Below are 27,016 nucleotides of genomic sequence, written 5' to 3'. Positions count from 1 at the left end.
TAAACATCGATATTTTACAAAACAATCTTTAAAGAAAAAATAATGTTAAAAATACAGTCTAGACTGTCTTTTGTAACCATGCAAGGGACCGATAAACAAGAGGCCAATTGGGCCACATCACTCACCTGTGGAACAATGGCTTTATATAGGTGTGCCATATGGACCCTCGGTAGAAGAAAAAAGAATACTATAAAATAAACTGTATCCAAATTTTACACTTATTTTCCTACACTTAATCTTCGACATTGTCTCCTTATGAAATACGATTTTTACCAAAAATAAGATCTTATGCAAGATATAAAACTAAAGTTTTGGTAGGGGTACACTGTTAACTCATATTCCCTTTATTTTAGTTCTGCCCCCTCAATTTATAAAACGATCAAATTATATATGAGAATATGCATATATATAGGTACATATTCATCTTCAACTACATTGTACTAGTTAGTTATTGTATTTTATTAAAACAATTCCTACATGTGAAAGAAGAAATTTAAACTTCAAGGCGCTCAAATTAAGAACATTCAAAAATTTGATTGGTCTTCCGCATTATAAACGATTGTTGTTTACCACGTGTGAACTCCTGCGACGTTTTATAACCTTACTCACTTGATTGATGAATACACTAGAATGAAAAAAGTTATCATGTGATGTGTTAAAGAGCTATTACATGTATAATCAATGCATTGGCGTCGGAACTGGGTGGACCCCCTCCCCCCCACTTTTTTGGGCAGTCAGACATAGCCGTATTTAAAATCTTTTTTGCTTGTCGAGATTTCTGATAAGGTCTAGCCCCCCCCCCCCTCCCCCACCCCTCTCAGTGAGCCACAGATTGCAATGTATTGACAGGCATATCGCCCTATTTTACTAAGGCCCATTCTTTATTTTCATCTTTATTCAAAATCAACATTAACAAATGGCTACAAATCAAGATGATTTTCCGCTGTAATTTGTTTCATAGTAATAGCGACAATACATTTATCACTGAAACAGTAATGTTTTAAACTCTTTTAAAGAGGTCGTTTTTATTTGTGTCTGAAAAACCAACAAAGTTGGTGTAGATTCATTGTATAAGGAGGGGGCCCAAAAAGTTGTTACAACATATCATCCTTTTAATTTTTCTGTACAAGTATTTCACGTTTAGTGAGACATTGCTAGTGGTAAATTGAAATTTCAGCGTCAATCGCAGAATTATAAGCAAGAAACATATATCGCAATTCTGTTTGCTTTGAGTCAGTTTTTTTGTTCACAAGAGTTAATTACATTTAACATAGGATTTTTAAACTTGGTGTTTCCTATTCAGAATGAACAAAAGCAAGGCCTCAGTTCTGTGAGCAAAGCTCTGTATCTTGCTTATAATTCGAAACTTGACACAGCAGAATATGGTTCGTAAAGAGAAAATTTTAAACAATTAAAACAGAAGAAACATGCACTAAAACAAAGTAAGAGCACAATTTATTTTTCATAATATATATATATATATATATATATATATATATATATATATATATATATATATATATATATATATATATATATATATATATATATACCTATATATTTCTAGCAGCAAAAACAATCTCCGTTTAGACTGAAAATGCACAGAATCTTAACAAAGCACGTTGCATTATAATCAACCATTACGTTGAGATCGTACCGAATTACCGATAGAATGTACAGTATTTATACCGAGCGCAGCGAGAGGCGGGCGAAGCCTGCCTCGCGAAGCGAGGATTATGGTAACACGTATATATAAGAAAATCAGTGAAAAATGATAGTTGAAACAGGGGTACTAGGGCCAAAAAAAAAATTCTTCCAGCCCTGGGCGCTGCCATATTGGCAGCCATTTTGTTTTTTAAAAGTTAGTTCGATCACTGATTGACTGGTACTTCTCGATGTTTATTGCACCTAAACTCGATTAAAATTTTCCAATGTTTCAATAGAAGGTAATTTGAATTAAATGAAATAAAAAAGGAAACCAGATAAGTTTCAATACTGCTTTAATCAAGAAACACGACTAGTTCAATGTATGTCTTATCAAATTATCAGATGGAAAATAAAAACATTAACATCGAGGAACTGATCTTTTAGATACTGATTAAAGTATTCAATTTTACTAGCGCGTCATTTATATGAATAATATTGATAAACAATGAAAGAAGAATTCTATAAAAAGGTTCGGAATAACGTAACTCTTCGGCTATTTCCGAAGACAAAACGTGTACGTTTTACGTCTGTAATATGACGTCATAATGTAGGCTGAGCACGCGACGTTAAGTTAAACTGATGATATGAGTAGGCAACCAGGCGGATCCTACTGTTCTACAAAAATCAAACTACACTGTGTAAAATATGTGCTCGGTCCAACGGTCACACCGTTTACATATTAATATAATATGTTGTTAGTGCATCAAATTTTGCTCATTTTGCGCAGGTAAACAATTATTTGATTCGATACGTAAACATTCCAAAATACAAGCAATATTTCCCCTCAAGTTAAAAAGCATCAACGAAATTCAAAACAACGTAAAACCACGGTCACGAGTGAAAATGTCAACGCATTGAAAGATTTCACCTCAATTCACTTCACCAAATCGGCACAAATATGTTTAGCAAGTTTCAAGTATCCCTTCGCACGTAAACTGTTGCACAGCAAGGAAATACATCTTAGTCAGTTTGACCCGTTTGTCATGCATCAACATTCAAACGTGGCTGCTTTATACAAAGAACTTTCGTTTTCGATACGGAATACCGAACCCGAACTTATAAACTGATAGACCGCGATTATCTCTATTTTTATTTTCGTAAATTACTCAAATTTGAAACAGAATTCGCCGACAATTTTTGCAATTTAGATGTGCCTTTCCATAAGGATTATTTATGCAAAATTACGTTGAATTTGACTCAGTAGTTCTTGAGAAGAAGATTTTTTAAAATGCACCCCCTTTTCACAGTTTCGAGGTTTTCTCCGTTTTAAGTAAAGATCAGTCTTTCATTTCTGCAATTCATAATCACCTTTCTATAGGAATGCTTTGTGCCAAATTTGGATGAAATTGACCCAGTGGTTTTAGAGAAGTTCAAAATGTGAACAGTTTATAGACGGACAGACAGAAGGACGGACGGACGGACAGACGGACGACGGACAAAATGTGATCAGAATAGCTCACTTGAGCTTTTAGCTCAGGTGAGCTAAAAACCCACATAGGACAGGGAGTCACATAACGCAGTCTAAGTTCAAAATCTTTTGAGCTACCTTTTGCCTCTCTATAATAATTGGTATCAAATACACATGTAGTTAATTCATATATCTTTAAGCTATAAACTAGTTTTTGATAGACCGAAATTAAAATTTTATCATCTTAATTTTTTTTTTAATTTTGTACAGAATCACTTATTATAAAAACAAATGGGAGTGTATGAGTAAACTCAGTATGTTTTTGTTTCCCACAAATGGACTTTGACAGTATGATTTAATTGTTTTGTATTATTGAATGACTGGCAAGGTAAAACGATTTTAACTACATTTCTGCAACGTAACAATCTATGATGTTTTCTTTATGGTATTTTCGTTTACCAAGTAAAAATAAACTATGCGTAGTTATACACAGTTTTCATATCTACTAATCTGACTCTAAACCTGTGTTTATAATACTCGTATATGCATGGCATCGGACTCGTTATCCGCCACGTTGTTTATTTGACCAAGCACCCTCCCAATTTCCTCTTTATACATGTGTTAGTTACACAGGTTCTTTGTAAATATCGATGTGTGGATTCAAATTGAACATGTAAATGTCCAGATGAGTTTGGCCGAGACGTCCGTTGACCAAGTAACAATAAACAACTTAAAAACCTATGTTTACAGAATTTCAATTACTATCGGGCCGCCATGTTTGTTTATACAGTGTGCGAAAAAAGTCGTCATTAGAGATAAAGCGGGAGTCTTGAAAAACATCCTGTATGGGGGTTAATGGTGATAACCGTTAACATGAAAAGTGATAAATACTTTAATTAGTTATCAAAACAAAACATTTATAATTGTTTCTCAGCTTTGGACGCCGTTTTAATTTGCTTAAAGTCGCTTAAAACAGTCTTAAAACAGTCTTAAAACAGCAAAAAATGACGGTCGCTTGTCAAGTAAAGCCGGGGTGCTTAATGCAGGGTTTTCATATAGGAAATTACGTTGGGCGGTCTAAGTCTAAGACAGAGAGTCGCGTCACAGTACAGTTAAGCGGTCAATAAAAATATCAGCAAATTGTTGTGATGAAAACACGTATACTTTAGTTCAACTGGCATGCCCTTTTTAATATCAATAACAGTCACTTAAATACAATATATTTCTAATAAATAAATAAATAAATATATATATATATATATATATATATATATATATATATATATATATATATATATATATATATATATATATATATATATATATATATATATATATATTTATATATATATATATATAACAGTACAATATTTTGTGTACATAGTGGTCACGTGATATGGCAGTCGCATGGTACAAGCAGATGTATTTGTGGTTTTGGGATTATTTAAAAAATTCAATATTGCAAGGGTATAGTCATGTTATAATTCACAGCTGAATTATAAAATAACTTGATGTTATATCGAAGATTTTGAAAAACGCTGCGAACTTTGTAAGATAAGATTATTTGTTAGTAGAAACCGTAATTTAAAAGTCACATAGAATATTTCAAATTCACATATAAAAGTTTGTCAGGATCAGTTAAGTATATGCCCTTGAAATTAAGTGATTTATTTGGGTACTCCGCTTTTTAGGTGTGCGATATTTTACACAAAACCGAGGTTGCCTCGTAATACGATGCATACTTATAACAAAATGAAAATAAGACTATATAGGTAGCATTCTACTATTAATAATGTAAAACAAAATATTCTTTTGTAATTTTCCGTTAATATATGTCATTTATTTTTCTTCGCTAAAAACTGAAAGATAGCCTTCAATGACTTAACGTAATGCTTCATTTTAAAAGCATATGACGTCATTTTAATGCAGGACCAGACACTGCAATTCGTCTTAAGCATTTTAAAGCATATGACGTCATATTTTGTAGTACAGCAAGAATAACATCTCGCTCATTTTTCAGTGTGTACGATATAACGAACCCCAAAATTGTAAGTAATAGCATTTGTTGTTTTCAATAAATAGATTAGCATTAATTAATTTTGCTTATGAATAAATTAATAAGTACTTTTGAGGTTTGTAATATACTGTGATGTCATAATGCACATTTTCCGAACTTTTTGTCTGAACGGAAGTAATTGACAGCCTCAAGGACGTTGGGTCCTGTGATCAAAAGTCTTAAAGTTTTTTTCTAAAGTATTTTTCAAAAATCTACACACATAGCTTAACCAAAATTCAAAACAAAATGTTGGGGTCTATATGCTTCATTTTGCGCTGCGGCGTATTTAATATGACCTTTATGCACTGAGAGGCAGATTGCACATAAATCGCTTTTCCTCTATATTTTATTTTCAGAATGAACCATGGCATCAAATACAAATTTATACTATTTAAAATAAATAAAATTTAGAACTATCATAAAGAAAAATGTTTTAATTTCTTCACTTAATTGATATTTTGACCTTTTTGCACTGATAAAACGCTATTTTTATCCAATACCAATTCAACATGTAATGAATTTATTTAAAAGTTTCAAACTTTTTCTCACATTATGATGAACTTGTCAGAAAAATCTTAAAATTTTAGATAATAAATCAAAAAGTATAGGTCTATTATGTAAAATTTGAGATAAGGTTGAAATAAGCTGATTTTAGGCCGAAATTGGGATTCATTTTTCCTTTACTTTTATGAAATATAAGTTAAATTTGCCAATATGTGTCGATAGAAATATTGAAAAATTGTAAAAAGTTTTTCGTAACATAATGAAGATATCCTAACGCACAAACTATTTGGAAATTTTGTTTGCACTGAAAAAAAGGAAGCTAAAGTGACGGTACTCTAAAAGAACTGAGTTTTGAAAGATGTTCATTTTCTCCTTAAAAACCTTCCGACACAAAATATAGTCCCATACTAAACATTGTAAATAAGTAATTTTTCCTTTACTAATTTATTTAAGATAGTTTAATTGGCATTATAACATTTGAATTTATGAGTAGAATTAATATATGATGCATAATTTCTATAATAGACATGTCCCAAAATGGCTACCCAAAAATCGAGGAACGAACCTCTTTAACTGTGCTGCGTTAATACATAGAGTCGCTTAGGCAGTTAAGACTGTATTAAACGAGAAAAATAATTTAATTTTGGTTGTAACGTGGCATTTGATTGGATAGAAAAATTTAGTTAAGTTTGTAAAACCTGGTTTACACGTCACAAGACACGTCACAATGCACCAACATCAAAAACGTACTAATCCGCTTGACGTTACTTTTGAATTCTGAACAGATTTTATCATTTTTAAAAGTAAAACGGACTCAATTTGTACAGAAAATTACAGAAAATACAGATTATGAGGAAATAACTCAATACTCGTATAACCTGGGTTGGATTAATTTACGCTTTTTTATAATCCGCTTCGCGGATAAGATATATATTCTGATAATGATATGTTAAATGTTAATTTATTAATCTAAATAATGCATAACTTTTTTATGGTTCAAAATAGAATTTGTCACAAAAGGTCATAATTCCAGAATAAGGGGTAGGGGGGATTCCTATTATAGTATTTCTCTTAAATGCCAAGAATCTTACTATGGAAATTTATAAGTTATAAAACACATGCTAAGGTTGATATGTGAAATTTAAAAAAAGGAACCATTGTCAATTGTTTGTATGCCGTCAAACCTTGTTCAAAAGCTTCAAAATTTGACGTGCTGATTTCAGCAATATATTGATAAAACTATGATATTGCTATGCAAAAATGTTGTGAACAATTTTGAAATTTGTTTTCGTTCTGAAATTTAATGAATATAATTTGCAAAATAAATTCCATCAATCAAAGTAATTATTGCAGAAAATTGAAACTGTTAAAAAAAATTCTACCTTCTAAAACTTCGGCAGAGTATATCAATCTGCATTGCAAGAGAGCAGTACCGCTGTTATTGCGAAAAGGTATATTACTTTAAAAATATCTCACTTGCAAGGTAAGGAAAGTAGTCATGAAAATAATATATGCTAACGTTGTAGTAAACATCATAAAGTGAATTTGTTAAAAAGGCCAAGAAAAAAAAACCCATTAACAAATACTTTTACATTGCAACGTCATGTCCCCCCTTAAGTGTTTCTATTGTTTTCCTTTTTCGAAGGGGGGGGGTGCAACATAAAAGAGAACTGGTTTAATTAATGTATTGCGTTAGCCGTGCTGTTTTTCTATCAAAATCATCATTTTTTTATTAGACAAAAAAGAAATCAACACAAAGTTTTCTGTTAAATTTTAAAATTTAAAGTTTACCTTGACTTGGAATTGTTCCAATGACAATTTTATTCCTTTTAATTGTATTATATAAATCCTGAACAGCCGCGCAACTTGACTTTAGCGTACTCTTACATAATGACTACGAACAAATATATTACACAATTTGAGGAATTGTATATAAATAGAATTTGTGCTGAGACCTTTCCAACACGAACAGGCAATGTCAGGTCATCTGAAATCATCACGTCCTACCTTTGGAGAGAGAGAGAGAAAGAGAGAGAGAAACAGAGAGAGAGACAGAGAGAGAGAGAGAGTGAGAGTGTAATGTCTCGTTTTGTTGTAAGATAAATTATCAATGATAGTTACATCATTAAACAAAATACAAAATTGATAACGTTGAATTGAGAATAATGCAAAGTACAAATTTTTTTTCTGTTTAAAATTATCTTATTGGTTCTAAAAATCACGTGACAAACAATTAAACCGTAATGCTTTCGTCGACAAATGCTATTTTTGTATTCCCCTTATTAATTGTCTTAGCTATTTAATTATTTTCTTTTTATTTCAAGAAACAATCTGCAACAAACATTCGTGATTATATTGGTGTTCGAGTGTGATTGTACTTTAAATTGTCTTAAAGTTTTACGTTTAATGTTATTTTTATATACATTAAAGCAAAGATAGAGGTTAATAGATGTTTCGTATTGACTTTAAAAAAATCATTTATCTGAATATCGGTGTACCATTATATTCACAAATTAACAAATAATTTAGCCGCCATTGAAAGTTTATCGTAACGAAGTATTTTCATACTAAATCCAAATATTTTCTTAAGGATCCAATTTTGTAAATCTCAAAATATATTAAACAATATCTTCATCAAATATCTTAAAAAAACAAAACAATTAAACGTCTTTCTTTTTTAATTGAAGATACAAAAAAAAAACCAAAACAAAGACAAAACAAAAAAGGAAAGAGCAAAACCAAGAAAATATAACACAAAAAAGTAAAAAACAAAACAAAAAACAAAAACGAAATAAAGCAATCATATGATTCAAAGCAAATAATGGAATTTTGTTTCCGTTTTAAAGCGCTAAGTATAACCCAGTGCTTATTGTCGTTAGACTTCTTCTCCCGATCGAATTACCGCCCCGTATTAGCAGAAATATAAATCATATAAACTGGTTAGGGAACCAGTTTAAGGAATTTATGCACATAACTTCACGGGCTATTATGAATCTAATGATTTTATGATTTTAAAATCTGTTTTATTCTAACAAAACTTTCTTGCTGAGGGTTAAGCTATGCTTAGTAGCCATTTAGCGATGTTGCGAAATACCTTAACCTGCACCGGTAGCTGCATAAACAAAACAAAATAGGTAGTGTTTTTTAAGTAGAATAACACATCTGAAAAAAGTCACTCAAAATGGCAGTAAAATAATAGAATATAGATATATCATGAAAAATAAACTGTACATATGTCAAACAGCACAAATCTACCAATTTGGGGTAATACAAAACCATGAATACATATTAATTCAGTTCAGTATGAAGCAACAGAATTCCCAGCAGGATTCAAACTCAGGATGTACGGATCATAGTCTCACACTCTAATCACTCGGATATGGAGTTAATTGTGTGCTGCTGTCGATAAACTAAGAGGCATTTTGATCAAATATCAGCAATTTTGTGATGATGTGTTTTTCCACCTTTGAGTGCTGAAGACGACCTGTAAAAAAACATAGTTTTTGGTGCTCGCCACTCTCCCCAAGCACGTATATAAGGAACTGACTAAACGCTTGCACTTTTTGTAGATCTCACCTGTGTTGACGTTTATTTTACCTCGCAATTAAGTTATTTAATAGACGCAACAACATACCAGCTAAATGCAATACATATGCACAAGAAAATTCAATTCAAAACATCAATTATAATGGTCACTGAAATAAACTTATTGAGAAAATGCACGTATAACAACAATATAAAATTGCAAAAATTAGACAAAACTGTTTCCATTAAGAAAGAGGATTTTCTATTCGTGTCCTCTTTTTTTCAGTGCAAAATGAAAAATGAACACAACGCATTAACAGAAATGAACATGAATTTTATTCATTTTTGTTGCTGAACACAACATAAATTGGTGAAACCACCATCTTTTTCACACAAAAGCACATTTTACAGTACCTTTAATCCTTCATATTCCACAATAACAGTCAAAATATAGGTGACTCCACCAACTTATTTCATCGAATATCTCACTTACGAATAAGCTTGGTGGGTCCACCAATGATAAAATATTGGCGATTCAATTTTTTTAAACAGCATCAAATATCTTATTCACAAAGGGCCCTGGTGATTCCACCAAAAATCAATTGTGAAATTGTCCGAATACAGTTTTGTATTTAATTCAAAAATTTGGTGAACCCACCAACAAAACAATAATAGCAACACATATTATCAAACATTTCAGTTTTAAAGAAACCTTAATTGGCGATTCCACCTAAATACAAATATGCAATAATCGTTTTGTCTTACACTTTACTGATTAAATTTGGTGAACTCACCAAAAATGTAAAATGCAGACAGAATTTCATATATTTGGTGTATCCACCTAAATGAAATTTTACAAATAAATATAAACACCGCAACACAAGTCAGTTTACATACAAAACAAGAAAGTTGGTGAAGCCACCAAAATGACTGACAAAATTTAAATTACCCCTACTTGGTGAATCCACAAGATATCAAGTTAATCGAATTATAAAAAAAAAACAGATTACAAAATTGGTGGATTCACCAAAGAAACTCCCGGCCGGTAACAATTAGTTTATCGCTGCTATTAAATACATAATTGGTGGGCCCACAAAATTGAATGCTATATTCAGTTTACATAAAAGATCAGAAAGTTGGTGAATCCACCAGAAAGATCAACATATCGTCATAACTCATAATTGCCTTTGGATTTACAATGCCATCAAAAAAAAAAAAAGAAATACGTGTAGAAAGAAATTTCAAAGAATATATATATTGAAATATCATGAAATATTTTTGAATTAGTCTTAGTAGTAAAACATTTTATTGCTTGCTTTAAACAATGGGTTTACATATAACTTTTTCATCATCAATGATCACGTTTTGTATTGTGTCTGCACGTACATTCTCTTTTTCATTTTTCATTAAAAGTTGACTATTTAGAAAAAATTTGACATATTTCCTGCTCATGTGCAAAAAAATGTCTCTAACCATTCACAGCATTGTTTTTTACTGTTCTTATATAGCTTATTTTTTCACATATGATTTATAATAATCAATATGATAACTTATTGACTATTTCCAATCAGTCAAGTGGATTAAAATTCTTTCTTTAAAAAATGCCGTTAAAGATGAATGGGAAAAGTTTTGGTATTCCTCGTATGCAACGAATTTTGCGACGCTTAAACCATGCTTGTTTACCTCCTTCGGGTTTCTTGATACAAGTAGGAGAGTCATCCATCCCTATGTAGAACGTTTTCACTATCAAATCGTTGTTTGTAATCTTTAAGTGAAGTGGACGAGAAAATTTTCTTAAATCACACATACTATTTTGCATCGGGTGCAAATGTCATAAATAATCATTTTGACATTAAGTAGTAGCTCAATGGGATCATCGAAAGTTTCGGCATCATTTCCTCCTCCGTTGTTCAGCCTCGTTGTTGAATCATGCATTGACATCCTCATGTGCATAAGAAAAGGTCCACCTGAAAATACATTTTTATTCAATCTTTTTAATTAGGTCTTCGATAAAGGCAACAAATCTGTTTCCTACAACAAAGGTGATAATGCATTTCTATCCTTATAAATGAATACATTTGGCCAATAAACTAAAGAAGTGCTTACCCGTCTGTATTTTAAGTCGTGTGAGAAAATGCCTTTAAGCTATGGTTTCATATTTGCTTGATCAATACATGTAATTATTGTAAAATTAATAAAAAAAAAAACCAAACAAAACCTACTATCATTTTTGAAATAGTATAATTGAAAATGAGGTAGTGGACACGCTTTGGCGGATCCAAGTCAATGGGAGTTAGCATAGAAAATATATACTTTATATGAAATAATATTGAATAAATACGTTAAGAGTAAGAATATTTAGCGAGAACTTTTTACGTAGATTAACTGACAAAAAAATCATAGAAGATACTGTAGAGCGAGTTCATCAAGTTTCGGGCAGATACATTGGATCAGACAAACTAGGTTCAAAATCTATCCCCAGGTGCCCGTTTCACAAAGCATGCTTTTGACTAACTAAAGTTATATTTTGTGAAAAAAAAACCCTTTTTTTAAAGTCCATTACTTATCCGTTTCACTATTCAAGTCTTATCTTAGGAATTTCCTATTTTATGTCTTAACTTTAAGACAGGTAAACAATGTCTTAACAAACTTAACATGACGACTGTTTATGTTCTACTGAAATGAATTATAAGCAAATTAAAGCATATTTAAGTTGAACAAAAATATTAAATTACACGTATCATTAAAACCTTTTTCACTTTACTTCTAAACTTAAACTTTAGAAGTAAAAATTTACAATATATATATATATATATAAATATATATATATATATATATATATATATATATATATATATATATATATATATATATATATATATCGCCAATTAATACCTTTGGATAAGACTTTAGATTTTTACATTTTTTAGATTATCTGGTCACACCAGCATTTCTAAATTTGGAGTAAGCATATCTGTATATGTTAGCACGGGCTCCTTATAATGGACCAACTATAGACAAAAAATACACTCCATCGTAAAAATTTCAGCAGTGACCAATTTTAGTTGATTTATGCGGGCACATCCATATAATATTTAAAACAAAGAAATATATGAACCTGTAGCAAAAAACAAGAAAGACACTTTGATCAATGCATTTAATCAAAAAGAAATACCGTTTTACAAAGAACATACGGGTTTACTACGTAATTTTTATCTGCTGGCTTATGCATGTAAGTGGAAAGTTTAATACAAAATATCAGTATATGTATTTAGACATTACGCTATTTACACCCAATGTACGCATTTTTTACTAAGTGAATAAGGGAATGAATTTTTATATTCACTTATAAAGTTTACATTCTTGTTATAATAAAAAGAATTTATACACGATCAGTATTAATTTAGAATTAACAATATGATATGAAAGTGATTTATAATGTTTCTTAATTAAGATAAGTCAACTGTACTACGCTAAAAACGTTTTTGTGAAACAGCTATGATAAGCCTCAGGAAATTCCTATTAAAGTTATAAATTAGGCATATCTTAAGATATCTTAGGTTCTATCTAATAAGTCATCTTTAGAAATCTTTGTGAAACGGGCACCAGGAGTGTAGGGGATTTCTTCTTCTCCAAAACAGAATTTTTTATGATACATTTAATTTGGGACGGCGATAAAGCTTAATAGTGACATTTAACCTAAAGAACAAAATCTAGAAGAGATACGTCACACTAATTATCCCCTCCCCTTCTGTAAATAAGGTCCTAATGCATGTACGGCTGTATTTATGCAATTGCGGGTTCATATTCAATACAATAGATACATGTATTGCATACACGGAAATATTTCCAGCTGCATTATTGAACTGAATATTGAACAATGGAAAGCCGGAAAAGTTTGTATATTTTCCAGTCAGATGCAATAAAAAAATCTAAGCAACATATATCAACTGTATACATTTATATATGATCAATTTCAGTTAAGTTTTAGCATTGTCAACTCCTCTGAATATCACGCCAGTTGCTACTTGATTTCATTTTTAAACCTTAAGTCAAGAAAAACAAATAAGGAAACATTCAGACACAGTATAATGTACAAAAACAATTGTTGAACACACAAAGCCCCTTAAGGTTTATCATTTAGTATATGAAATACGCATCATTTGTTAAACATGGATTTTATTTTACTATTTCCATTCCATAATTTATATGTTAACAGCATGTGAATTAATTTGATTATTTATTAAAGAGGTTGTTGTTAATTGAATAATTAAGAAATTTTGGTTTAAATCAATAAAATCTGAATTTCAATTCAACTGCAGTCACTTTGGATACAGATGACTTTAATAATAATAAGAATACAAAGAGACTGTCAAGAATATTTTTTCCTTAACTAACCCAAATCAGCATACACCTAATTAATATAGAACAAACATATTATTTATCAGTTGTTATTAATTTATCGATGAAAATCAAATCTTGAATAGGACACAATTTAACAACGTAAAAACTTTTATAAACAGCTGATTCATTAAATAGATTTTAGCGTTTAACTTTATGCATCAAAATGTCGCAAAGTTTTATTCATTAAAAAGCAATTTGGAATAAAATGTCATTATTTTGTGTACACGCCATGCATACATGTATTTATTTTCTGTTAATAAAAAACCAAACTGGGGGAAGCAATTGTTTTTATTTAGATGAGGACACACGACCAATATGATTATATGATTAACTTTAGCCATGCTGTTAAATTGGAGATTTTTTAGAAGCTATTTTTATACTTTATATCCCAACCTTTTTCGTATTTCACAAAATTTGCAAAAAATGTGAAAATTTTGTATCGTAACTTCTTGTATTAGCATCAGCCGTTTTTTGCGATTAAAAAAAATAGGCAGAAGCAATCAAATTTGAATATAATTGTTGCAAAAAAGCGAGTATTTAATCATCGCAAAAATGACCAGATATACATTATTTTCATGATTAATTCCCCCCCCCCCCCCAAGCACAAATTTCGACAATTAACAATCGTTATGAAGTTCAAGTTGGTCGTCTGCATAAACAATATTATTTCTTTTCTAGTCCAACTAATCTTGATTATTTTATTTGTAGCTTAAGTTGATATTAGGAAGTATCTAAATCAATGTTTAACATCAACATTAAATAAATGCTTTCCAAATTACATAGGATAAATGAGAAAACAAAAAAAGTGTAGTCTCTTCTCAGCAAGGCTTAATTAGAACTCGGAACTTTCAAAACAAGGCATACGAAAATCACTGATACAGCAAGATTATTTAGTGTTGACCACATTATCTGACCTCTTAAATATCTGAAACTAAAGTATTAACCAAGCACTTGAATTTAAATGAAATAATGAGATAATAAATACCAGTATGCGTCACATTAAACTAAACGTGTGCTCTTTTCGAATTTGCGAAATGTTCTGAATTTTCATGTAGCCTGTACTAAACGTTTTTCTTAGTTTACGAAAATCACACCGTTCTACCTGTTCTTGTGTTTTCTTTGACAGACCTTTGAAGACTACGACAAATTGATCTAGCTCGAAGTTCTGTAGCTTCATGTCCCAATATTGTGATTTTTTAAAGGAAGACTACATGTATGAACATAGTCATTACTATATAAGAGGGTCTCTAAGCGTATATCTAATAAACGTTTAGTGTATGACAACCTACCTTCGGGTAATGCTTGTGAATGGATCTTCTCAGCCAGTAGATTCAATAACAGGCGCTTGGATATTGTATTGTGACATCGGATTCAAACGTAGGATATTGATCACAGAAACTTCTGAGTCCGAGCGTGTAGACTTTCACGAGGTGTTCGAGAAAATCATGGCACATAACGGAGGAGGCACTGTAAACGGAAAAGAAGTAACATAAGAATAATTTGACATGGATGTTGATCCATCTCTAAACATGGTCAACGCAGACGTATTTGACAAATCGCCGAGTGAAATGCCGAGATTATCAACAAATTGAATGCTATTGAGATATTTTTCCATAAAAATACATTGCATGAAATAGATATTCCAAATTTAACTATCGAGTTATTTGCCAATAGGCATGATAGGCAGGAAACTGTTCTCGACATGACCCGCTATTCAAAAGAGAAACATCGAGAGTAATCTTCACAATCGTCAGTTCCTTGGCCCATTTTCTCAGCGTCCACATCGTTAGTATAAATGTAGGGAATTCATCAGATTATGTTTTTATTAGTTGGAAAAAAGGAAAATATTCGTAACGTAAAATTTGTACTCCAAGTAGTCTATTTTCTCCTTATATTTTGAGTTCAGCAATTTAAAAAAGTACCTTTGACTTAGGATTGTTTTCCTCTTCATCCATAATCTATATGCCGCAATCGAATACGTTGTTTGTATCCTCGAAATGCAAAGCTTGTAAACATCTGAAACAATTCTATAGCGCTGACCGACCTGTTTATGCTTATACAAAAAGGACACAGCATGGCTCCACGGCAACCGTTCCACACTAATTAGGCCGCACCTTAGACCACTCAATCTAGATTTAATTCCCAATGAACAACAAACTTGTCTTCTTCGATATGTAACACGCTCTACGATTTATCCAGCTCTCTCTCTCTCTCTCTCTCTCTCTCTCTCTCTCTCTCTCTCTCTCTCTCATTTTATTCAAGTGTTTTTTGGTAAACGGAAGAGATGTTACTTTTATGTCACACACTTTTATGTCACACAGAGAGAGAGAGAGAGAGAGAGAGAGAGAGAGAGAGAGAGAGAGAGAGAGAGAGAGACTGACGGACAGTTACATGTACATGTAGGCAAACAAACGGAAAAATAGACACTGTTTGTAATTTGTAAGCATACAGCCATAAGATAAGTAATGAAATTTGACTCACGGGTTTGTAAAACTTTGCAAGGCTAACAGGGTTGTTCACATAATATTTCTTTTATATCAAAAACTAACTCACAATGTTATACAAGGGTTGTCCCAAAATTGCGTAGATACATGTAAGTAGCATTATTCACTCAGTAATGACAATAAAAAATGAAAAGTTAAAATCAGCAAAAAGAAATGAATATCGTGACGAAAAGTACTTTTCAAATTAAATAATTAAGAAATTAAAAAAAAGGATAAAATTTGTTCAGGCTCAATTTTAACCAATAAAAACTTGTTTCATTTCGTAGTAAAATGGCGATGTCAGCGTTTGAGGCGACGCAAAGATAACAACTTTTGTTATAATCTTTAAACAGATCTTAAGGCGATATTAAAGTATTTAAAATTTACATAATCGCTTAGAAATGAATTTTGTTATCAAATTGCCAGGCAACAAAAAAGTCGTCATACGATTAAGATGACATCTAGTGGAAAAAACCCTCCATCGATAGACAGACGTTATACAATAATTGATGCTGGCATGTTTGTAAACGAGACATTGCAAATATGCATGTGGGGAACATGTTCAAGGAAAATGTTTTCCCTGATGCTGTTAAAAAATAAAACGATTAACATTCTAAGTTTTTCCCATGTAATTTGGGAATATGTATCATGAAGTTTCCGTAGAAAACATGACTTATACGTTTATAATTGATCTGAAGTATAAACCTAATAATTGTAATGGTGTACCCCCCCTCTCTCTCTCTCTCTCTTAAAAACAATCAATATGAAAAAGTATGTGCAGTATTGTCGATCCTGGCGGTGATTTAGAGGAACAACGATTCTTCTTTTATTTATGGAAGGTCTGTCGGTAACCTATGTCAGATGGTACCGACGATGACCCGGGAATAGGCAGAGGTTTTACGAATTAAACATGGTTTAGGGCAATCGCAACTTCTCGGGCCTTTCCGGCAAGCTCGGAAAAACACCTCGAATGTATTACCTAGGGGTCCATGACAACCCCCCTTTTTTTAAAACTTAATATAAATACAACAAATTTTACGATCTGTTGAGATGTAAGCTAGACTTCATTAAAGTAAATGACATACCCTAAAATATAACAAAGAAGCGACTTATTAGGCTGTCTAGCCGATACTTATTTTAATGGGAAGCGACTCCATTTTGTATAAAATTCTAACATCCGGTAATGTTAATACATTTGAGGTGTTTTTCCGAGCTTGCCGGAAAGGCCCGAGAAGTTGCGATTTATCTTGATTCCGGAAATATTCACACATCTCCATCTCATTTTTTTTTACATACACACAATTGATTTAAGGGTATATGAACGTATGAACAATGTAAAAAACATTAATTATATGTAAGTATAAATATTTACAAATGTTTTTTATTTCCTTTTAAATTATGCTACAAAATAGCAAAAACGAAGGCTAAGAAATCTTTCTTTGGAAGTCTCAATGGTTATCGCGTGAGCGCAAACCATTTTCTACATTGTTACAATTGTGTTTATTTCCCAATTGAACAGCAATAATTATTGCAATCACCTAAATTTGATGAATGATTCAAAACAGAAACAATTTCCGTATCAAAAGGATATCAAGATACTTGGATTTGAGGACGCCCCTTATTGGCCACCCTTTCTGATTTATAAAGATGTACTCACTCAACAAATATCTACCTCTTTCATTTTTCATTCTTTATCCCTCCCAAAACTTACAGATTTTGATATGTCTAGGTAAGGGTCTTACGACATGTAGATGCCACATTTGAATTCTCTCTCTCTCTCTCTCTCTCTCTCTCTCTCTCTCTCTCTCTCTCTCTCTCTCTCTCTCTCTGGGTGATGGTGTTAAACCCTAACCGACCATGCAGACACAGGGAAATCGCTCCTGTCATCTGCTTGGTCCCTCTGATTTTGACGAGTGCCGATTTTGTAGTGGAGAATTTCATCAGGGAAAGTGCGATTTCTCCGCTTTATAGGCGGGTCCCGAATTTTGACATTGAGTGCAGATATTGAGGTAAAAGGAGAATTCCATCGGGTAAAATGCGACGGATCAACTTCACGGGAAAGGCCCCTGCTTGACACATGTTCATGTATCTTCCCACCGAGCGTCGGGTATTGTTATTTCGTCCGATGCATGGATCTGTGGATCCGTGCTGCGAGTACATGTAAGTCATCGCTTCGAGAACCGGAGCAGACTTGCCGGACCATAGCCGCAAATTAAAGCCTCTGCGAACAGGCCTTTCTTCCCCGTCTGCCGCCGTATCCGTAGCGCCGGCTCGGACAGGACGAGCATCACCACAGAGCCCATGCGGAGTCGGGCGTCAACGGGTACGTTCTGTGTTCGCTTCGGAGGCGGGGTACCGCACCCGGAGCCGGACCCAAAACAGCACTGTCTTTGTGTTCCCGGTCCATTCAGACTGAAGCAAACTTCCCCAGAGTCAGGATTATGATGAGAGTTAAATTGATTTGCTAAACCTGAATAACTTTTATTCAAGGTCAGTTTAAAAAAAATTACATGAAGTTATTCGCGTTTGCTAAATTCTTTTCATTCAATTACAATTCATTGTACACGGAATCACAAAAACATCTTTTCATCATAGTAAAACACATATACATGTATACGTACACTGCTGCGCGGGTGTAAGGGATGGGATATCTGGCTTAGGTGTGAATAAATGAAACAAGGGTTTGCAATTTACCCATTTAAATGAGGTCATGAAGTCAGATGAAATATTCGAAAAAAAAAATTGTGGATGTTTTGTTTTATTACTTACCGAATTAAAATTATTATGTTTAATTTTTATTTCATGCAGAGAGAGAGAGAGAGAGAGAGAGAGAGAGAGAGAGAGAGAGAGAAAGCGAGAGAGGCTCAACTTCGTTTCTATATGAGAAAGTTCTACGATCTATGTATGCACAGGAAAGTATTTTAACGAACGGGGAAAATACCAAGCTAATGAACACAAATTGGATATACTCACTTGTCATCCTTTTATTGCATGTAATTTAAAGAGGGTTCATTTGCTACATGTGCCTGTACATGTTTATTTTACTATGGGATTTACTTTGCTTCCATAGTCTGTACTACATTTATTATCCATTTGTCATTTTTCACATGTCACATGTACATATAAATGTAGTTGTTTGTTTAAAAAATTGTTGAAACTCTTATGTTCATCAGTCGGAATCGGACAGTCGTTCTGATATCACCGATCTGAATCAAAATTTATCTCAGATCTATGATAAATGACGAAGCGCTAATTGGATTTTACTTGGTGAATTAACATTTGGAGGACCACAATCCGATCGGGTGTCCATCGGGTTTTAGTACAGCCGGATCGATTGAGATGGAAAGTGGTCCTAATTGGTGGTGCTGCAAGTGATTTTATGTCGATAATCGTTCCAAATAAATCCTTTCTGCACTGGGCATTACTAGCAAATGTTAAAGAAATTCCGGAACGGATTATTGGTGCAGATATGTTTACCAGGTATACGATCCACGCCCGTTCCAGTGAAGCGAGTTTCCCTTAACTTCAACTTACATGTATCAGGACTTGCAACTTAAACATAGACTTACATGCAGTTCCAACCACAATTACAGTGGCAGTTTTCAGAGCGGGTGTTCTCTAGGTAGCTAAATGTAGACGCAAATGTAACTGACGGCATTATAGCGCAAGCTATTTTTAATGGACAAGAGGGACATTTTGGCAGAAATAATGGATCCATCCTATCCTTTATGTAAAACCAAATCAAATGAAATTGAGATTTCCAGCGACTTCCTGAAATCCTGTTGACAAGCAATTGTAAAGAAGTTTCGAGAAACAATCCTGATCCTGATAATGAAAATCTTGCATTTGGATTGATTCCCAATGACCTATTTTTGTAGTAAAGGACAGTATCCACAAACAGAACCTATTAAAAAGGTTAATGTTTTCCACAACAACAAAGAGTACTGAGGATATGATTCTCAGCAATTTAAAAAGGAGAAGAGAAATTTATGATTAAGAGGCCCCATCTCCATCATTAACAGGCAGGAACGTAGCAACATTTTGGAAAGTGGAGGGGGGGGGGGGGGGGGCAGACTCATCCAAAACATCTTGACACCCCCCCCCCCCCCAAAAAAAAAATTACTGTTCATTTCCTTTTTCAATTCTATATGTAAATTTAAGAATAATCATTAATGCGACAAAAACGCCCCCCCCCCCTCCCGCCCACGATGCAACAAAACTAGATGATATCCCCCACAAGCTCGGAGATAACATGTACATGCATCACTTACAAATCAATATGATGAAATGCTTAATATCTTCATTTCTTAATTATTTAGTTAATTTTGTACATATCGTGTCCAATTTTTTTAATAACTTTTTTACCATATTCCTTAAAATTTAAATAAAATTAACACAACTGCAAAATGTAAAGTTAAAGGAGAGAATAGGGTTAAAAAATCTAAAGTGATAATTTATGTAATGTATGTGGCCATAATTCTTAATTTCTATGCAGCTGACTGAAAAAAAAATATATTTTTAATTATCAAACCAGTAAGTGGGTATATTCTATGTTTTGTATCTCTAAATTTTGTGATTTAGGTCCCTTTTATTTTTATCATTCACCAAAATAAGATTTTCAGATAAAATACTGTTTTGAAAAGAAAATTTTATTATCCAATATCCTGCAGAAATGTACTAACTGTCTAATTGTGGTAATTTATCGGTATGAAGTCATAACAAAAAAACAACAGCCAAAAACGGACCTGCTTAATTAAGAATGTGTATTTTAAATTCTACGGATTGAAGTCTTATTTAAATGATGTTGTGTATGATATATACATTAAGTTTTCCTCCACCTTTACGTACGGGTTCTTTTCTTATTTTTGCTGTGACCGATTCTTTCATTTTGGAGTTCCGAATGAAAACTGACAGAACGATAAGTAAATGCTGAACGAACGATGAACGCTTTGTGAACGGTGAGCGCAAACGGAGCGGAGTGGAGAGCGCAAGTGAACGCACAGTGAGCGCACTATGAGCGCACGGTGAACGCACGAAAAAATGGGAAAGTAGAACGTTACAGGGTCTCTAACAAGGACAATTTTTTTATCATATCTAAATTTGCATGTCAGCCAAAGGTGGGTGGGGGTTCCGAGCACTAGTTTCAGTGACTTTACTATGTGATTTTATTCAGATTAAATTCATTCTCCCCAATCCACGCATGACTAGTGTTACATATATTGAGTACAAAATCCGTTTTCTAAATTTTAAGAAGATTACCCATCCCCATTTACATTTACATGTAGATCTCAGTAAGCCTTTTGCAATTTCCATTTTAATAAAAATCTAATATGCGGCAAATAATATCTGATCGAATATAACATGTATAGATAAAAAAAAAATCTTATGGTGTGAGAAAACAATACACGCAATTAAAATTTGATGAAACCATGGTAAGTATTATGACATGTATTTATATATACATGTATATGCATGTACACACCATTGTGTACATTTACCTGGGAAAGAACTGCAAGAAACAAGTACAGTATCTATACTACTATATTAAAATAATAGACTCGAATTTTTAGTCTTTAATACCAAGAAATCGGAAGAATACTGTCTTTTGTTTTATATATTTTAAACATCTTTGGTACTTGAAGATTACCAATTTGTTTTTAATTTTTCTCAGTTAAGCTTCGCTAATTAATAATCAACGAAAATTCCTCAAAAAATCCCGGAAATCACCTGGATTTTTTGGATTTTACAATCTTGCACTTGCGCAATACATTCACACTAACGGGATCTTTAGTTTATATTTGTTTCCACAATATCACATCTGCCTGAATAAACTCAGAAATGATAATACAAATACGGGTAAATTTTCATTGGACTTTTGCTATATATTTTGTTCATATAAATTAATGATTTCTTATGAGAGAAAGTATAAAATAACAAATATACATTTCAACTAAGCACTTACTTTCATCTTTGTGATGACAAAAAATATTTGATTACATGCAAAAATGTTACATTATATTTGTTAGGAGAGTGAAGATAGAATATGTTTTATCGTAAAAATGAATAATGTCCTACAGACCCAGTTTTACAAAGAATATACGATTACGTGTACGTTGGTGAAAAGGTGTTGAGTTCTTCCATTCTATGGATTAAAATTTTTTGTTGAAAGGTATTTGCAGTCTCAAAAAGGTTTGTTGTGATGTATTTGACTGTTATTTTCAAGGCAACATCATTCATTAACTTTCTCCAAAATCGTTCCAGAGCGATTCTGCAATTTTCTGCTACTTTACGGGTATAAGTAAGGGAGGGGCTTTTCCCGAGACACAGTTAGGTTATTCAAACTAAGGAAAGTGTAGTGAAATTAAAAGCATTATTGTAGGCTTATAGCTTTGTTATGTAAATGTCAATAATAAGGTGTATCGATGTGCCTATTTCTAAATGTTCGATATGCAATGTCAACCCGTGCACGCACGGGTCAAAGTCTAGTAATATTTTAAAATATCAGATTCACGTGAAGAATTGAAAGTTTCCACTATGCATCGGTGCAGAGACGATTCCTATTTTTCCGCTTTGAAAACCCCTATCCCTCCCATCCTCACGCTGGAGTTACATGAGTTTTGTACCATTACCTTTTAGGATGTTTGAAACTCTCTGTAGGAGAATTTGATTCTAAGTAAGGTGACTGTGGCTCGCTGATATTTAAAATTGGCGATGATAAAATTATATAAGGCACGCATTTTACTAAACGTATAAACGTTGTAATTGTAATGGGTGATCAAAAACCAAGCCAAAAAAGTAAATAGAACCATTTTATCAATGCCTTGGATTTTCAGTAGGACTATCCATTTCTTGCGTCAAAGGGTTAAGGTTAGGGTTAGGGTTGGTATTAGCTGAAAAGCCAGACAAATCTTGTCGATTTCAAAGAGCCCTACACAACTACCCAAAGTCCAAGCTGTTGTTAAAATGGTTTTAATCGTCATTGGTGAATAAAATAACACTTTAGAAATCTTTGAAAATGAAATTGCTTAACATTCAAGATTATAGATATAGTATAGATAGATGATCAGCACGTCATACAATAGTTATCTAGCAGTGAAAGTAACAACATTATGTAAAAAACTCTCTCTCTCTCTCTCTCTCTCTCTCTCTCTCTCTCTCTCTCTCTCTCTCTCTCTCTATATATATATATATATATATTCAGGCGGGAATTTAGGATTTTTTTGTTTTGAAAGGGGAAATACACATGCACATGTACATGTATGTGAAAAATGTGTACGTATATAGAACCAAACATTTGGGGTGGCAACGGTAGGAGAAAGCGCTGTATACCATCCTGGTATGTTCCTATATTCCCGAGGAGGGGGGGGGGGGGGTTCTAATTCAATACTACATACTGTTCATGTATGTACTCCTTATATCTCTGAAAGCTCAGATGAATTGGGAGGGGAAAGGGCACATACCACTATAACACCCCTCTGTATCAACTTATAAAACTGTCTTTTGGAGGCAGACTGCACTTTTAAATGCAATGTATTCTGTCTTATAAACTTATCACTTGCATATTTCTTATTACATATAAGGTGGGTCGGTCACGTTTTGTCAGCCGTCACATTATGTTCGCCGTTACAAAATGCAAACCTTTTTCTAAAAAAAAAATCGTCATGTTATGTCGACCGGCTGACATACATGTAACTATGAAAAATACAGTGGCCGCGGACAGAACGCTCATATGTGCAAATTTTAATTAAAAGCATCAGAGACAATTCTGGGTTTTTTTGTTTTTTGTTTTTTTTGTTTGTTTGTTTTTTGTTTTTTTTTTGCGTGCGAAAAGGATATCATGTATCCGTTTAATACAATCATATCTTAAATAAACATCATTTTCATTAAATGAATAAAAATTAATCCAATGATTTATTCTCAAATTTGATATTTTACTTATCGCAGCGTGAAGAAAATGTTGGATTTGATGCGACAGATAATAAATAAAAAGGAAATAAGTACATCATTCATGTACATAAGTATCAGAAGTTGTCCTAAGAATACACAAATAATCAACAGCACATGAACCTTCATGTAAGATGCGTCATACCTGCCTTTATGGCTTCATTAACATTCCTGTGGGTGCTCATTCTGTTCATCTCAATCGTATTTTTGTAAGGTACATACTTTTTCCCGTAAAGACTTTTTGGTAATTGCTTCTAATTTTTGAAAATTACATGTATTCAACTAAAAAGATATATTTATATTCATGGACTTATAAGTCACTTTCCAGGAGCATGTTTCATTATAACAACAATCATTGCTACGTACATGTAATGTAAATTACGTAAAATTCAGCAATATCTGAGAATTTCAAAATAATTCCGTGCTAGAAGTTCAGCAAAGAGGGAGGTCTTTGATCAAATCATTACAAACACCTGTAAGATCACTTTCCTGGTCGGCACAGCGGGAGGCTACATTCTGTTGAATTCGCTGGGTCTTCACACCAGCGGGAGGATAAACATTGCCGACCTTATGCAGGACAAGCGGAACCGCGTTTTGTGTCTCCTTATCACGATTCAAAATATCCTCTTTATCCTAGCGACCTTATCTTGTGTGTTTACAATTTGAAAAATATTATATGACCTAAATCCTCAATGAAGTTTTTTTAATGATATTTGAAGAAAGTGCTAAGAATACTAAGTATACATATATATTTTGGTTAGATACATGCTTATGTTTTCTTAAGTGGCATTTTTCAGCAATGTGATATGAATGTCTCAACAAAAAGCAAAGGAACGCTTAAACATTGTTAACTGATTAATTCAAATAAATACAAAAAAATGTTGATTTAAACAATGCCCTTCTAATCATGTTTCTTTGTTATGATATTTTGTACTCAAAATAGACGATATGAAAGAACCCATTTTAATTACCAGACACTTAATTCATGATAAGCTTTGAAAGCAATTTCTCTACGCTATGACTTTGCTCCCCAAACTCTTCATCATCAAACAATAAGTAAAATGCAGACACCCCATCCTCGTTTTTTTTCTCTCTCTTTTTGATGCATTCATCTCTCTATTTAACAAGTTTTCATATGAACGGTAACGAAATGTATTTTAAAAAAACGAGAACTATTTAAAAAAATCGGGCTCGCCTGTGAAGCGGAGAAATCGAACTTTATCCGATGAAATTCTCGGCTTCAAAATCAGCAATGTGCCGTAATCGGGGCGGCCGAACATTAGACAGGGACGGCTTCACTGAGACTGTATGTAGGTCATGGTATTAGTTAACCCTCCAGAGAGAGAGAGAGAGAGAGAAGAGAGAAGAGAGAAGAGAGAGAGAGAGAGAGAGAGAATTATTCACTGCTCTTGGATGTCCCACATAAAATTTCCACATTGACTCATGTCAGTCAGCAAGATCGGAGAGAGAGATAAAGAAAGAAAAAGGTGCATAGATAACTTGCACAGAGAGAGAGAGAGAGAGAGAGAGAGAGAGAGAGAGAGAGAGAGAGAGAGAGAGAGAGAGAGAGAGTATTGATCTAATCAAATTTTCTGTTTATTCTAGGAGAAGAGTGTATTTAAAAATTTATGACAATTGTTTGTAATTGTTTGTAACGATTTAATCTTAGATTAAGATTAACAAGTTTCCCTCTAAGGTACATGTACTTTATGAATAGATGTATTATGGACTAACGTGGTTGAAAAAAGTGGTTCGGAAAAACTTGTAAAACAGGAACAAAGTGATCGCATAATTGAAAAATATTGCGCTTAATTTTAGCACTATTCAACAACTAAATACAGTCAAATGTAGCTAGATATTGTATTTTATTTATTTTGAATTTGAAATGGAAGGCACAGTCAACAAATAACGGTTGCATAAAGACTCCCTGCTGTGCCTTCCTCTGAAACATTATACCATTAACCAGTGGCAGGCTGGGTGAATGGGGCATGCACAGAACAGTTTACAGTATTCTAAAATAGGTCATACGGATTAACAACAACGGAATTTTGAATTACCACGAAATATAATAATTCATGTTTGAATAATGACCGAAATATTGGATATTGTGTGTGAAAGAGAAGAAAATAATTATTTGGATGCCGATGGTTGGATAAATGAAGAAAGAAAAAAAGAAATAAAGACAACAAATGAAGTCGGCCTAGTTGTGGTAAGTCATACATTATACATCAACATGAATACTCGGAATTATTGTGAATATGTTACTTATTAATTGCAGAAAAAATGCGCAAAGTTATGACGATTGCTAAAGTTATGGAAGTAAACATTACAAATGCAACAGCTATATCTGCATCATTGACCTGGCCTTTCCTTTTTTCTGTTTTCAAGCATAACTTGGCATTATATGCATACTAATACCTTGTACAAGTAACATGTAACTAAGGCACGTAGCATCGGGCGTGGGGTAAGGGTGAGGGGGCAGCAGCCCCCCCCCCCCCCCTCCTGCTTTTTTGCGCAGTTAACCTTTTTTTATATATCTACATATAAAGAGGGAAATTTAAAATGGAGTTGCCATCCCCCCCCCCCTTTTGGGAAAATGTAAAAAAAAAATGAATTGAAAGGAAGTTGATGTTATATGAGGATATAGATAGATATGCTATATTCTGACCCCCCCCCCCTTCTTCCCACGGACTAGGATTTTTTATGATTTTTAAAGTTCCTTTTTTTTTGTTTGGTTGTCAAAATTTTTTGGATGAGTTTGCCCCACACACTTTCAAAAACGATGCTACGTGCCGGTAACTGCTGTCATAATGCTTTTTAAATATTCAGTGTTTTTGGTTTTATATGTTTTTAATGTAAGTCTTTAACATGCGCGAAATAAATTCTAGACCTATAGATGACATAATCATGTCTCAAAACCACCCTTCTTCAAAGAGAAAAGAACGAGGTGCAAATTCCTCACTGACTGTGTAAAGGAAGGTGCAC

The 27,016-nt window shown here is 33.0% G+C and overlaps 1 long non-coding RNA gene and 1 pseudogene across 1 annotated transcript; both read right to left on the bottom strand.

Annotated features, from left to right (window-relative positions):
• The window catches only part of LOC128174548 (multiple epidermal growth factor-like domains protein 10), a 92,654-nt pseudogene that overhangs the window by 26,673 nt on the left and 38,965 nt on the right, over positions 1 to 27,016 (bottom strand).
• Positions 9,583 to 15,656, bottom strand: LOC128172618 (uncharacterized). The gene is made up of 3 exons (XR_008242318.1): positions 15,527 to 15,656; positions 14,894 to 15,071; positions 9,583 to 11,167 (listed from the first exon to the last, which is right to left on the bottom strand). It is a non-coding gene; the product is annotated as an uncharacterized LOC128172618 (long non-coding RNA).

Source organism: Crassostrea angulata, chromosome 2, assembly GCF_025612915.1.
Source record: "Crassostrea angulata isolate pt1a10 chromosome 2, ASM2561291v2, whole genome shotgun sequence".
NCBI lineage: Eukaryota > Metazoa > Mollusca > Bivalvia > Ostreida > Ostreidae > Magallana > Magallana angulata.
Note: the sequence above shows the minus strand (reverse complement) of the source record. Positions and strands in the feature narration are given on the sequence as shown.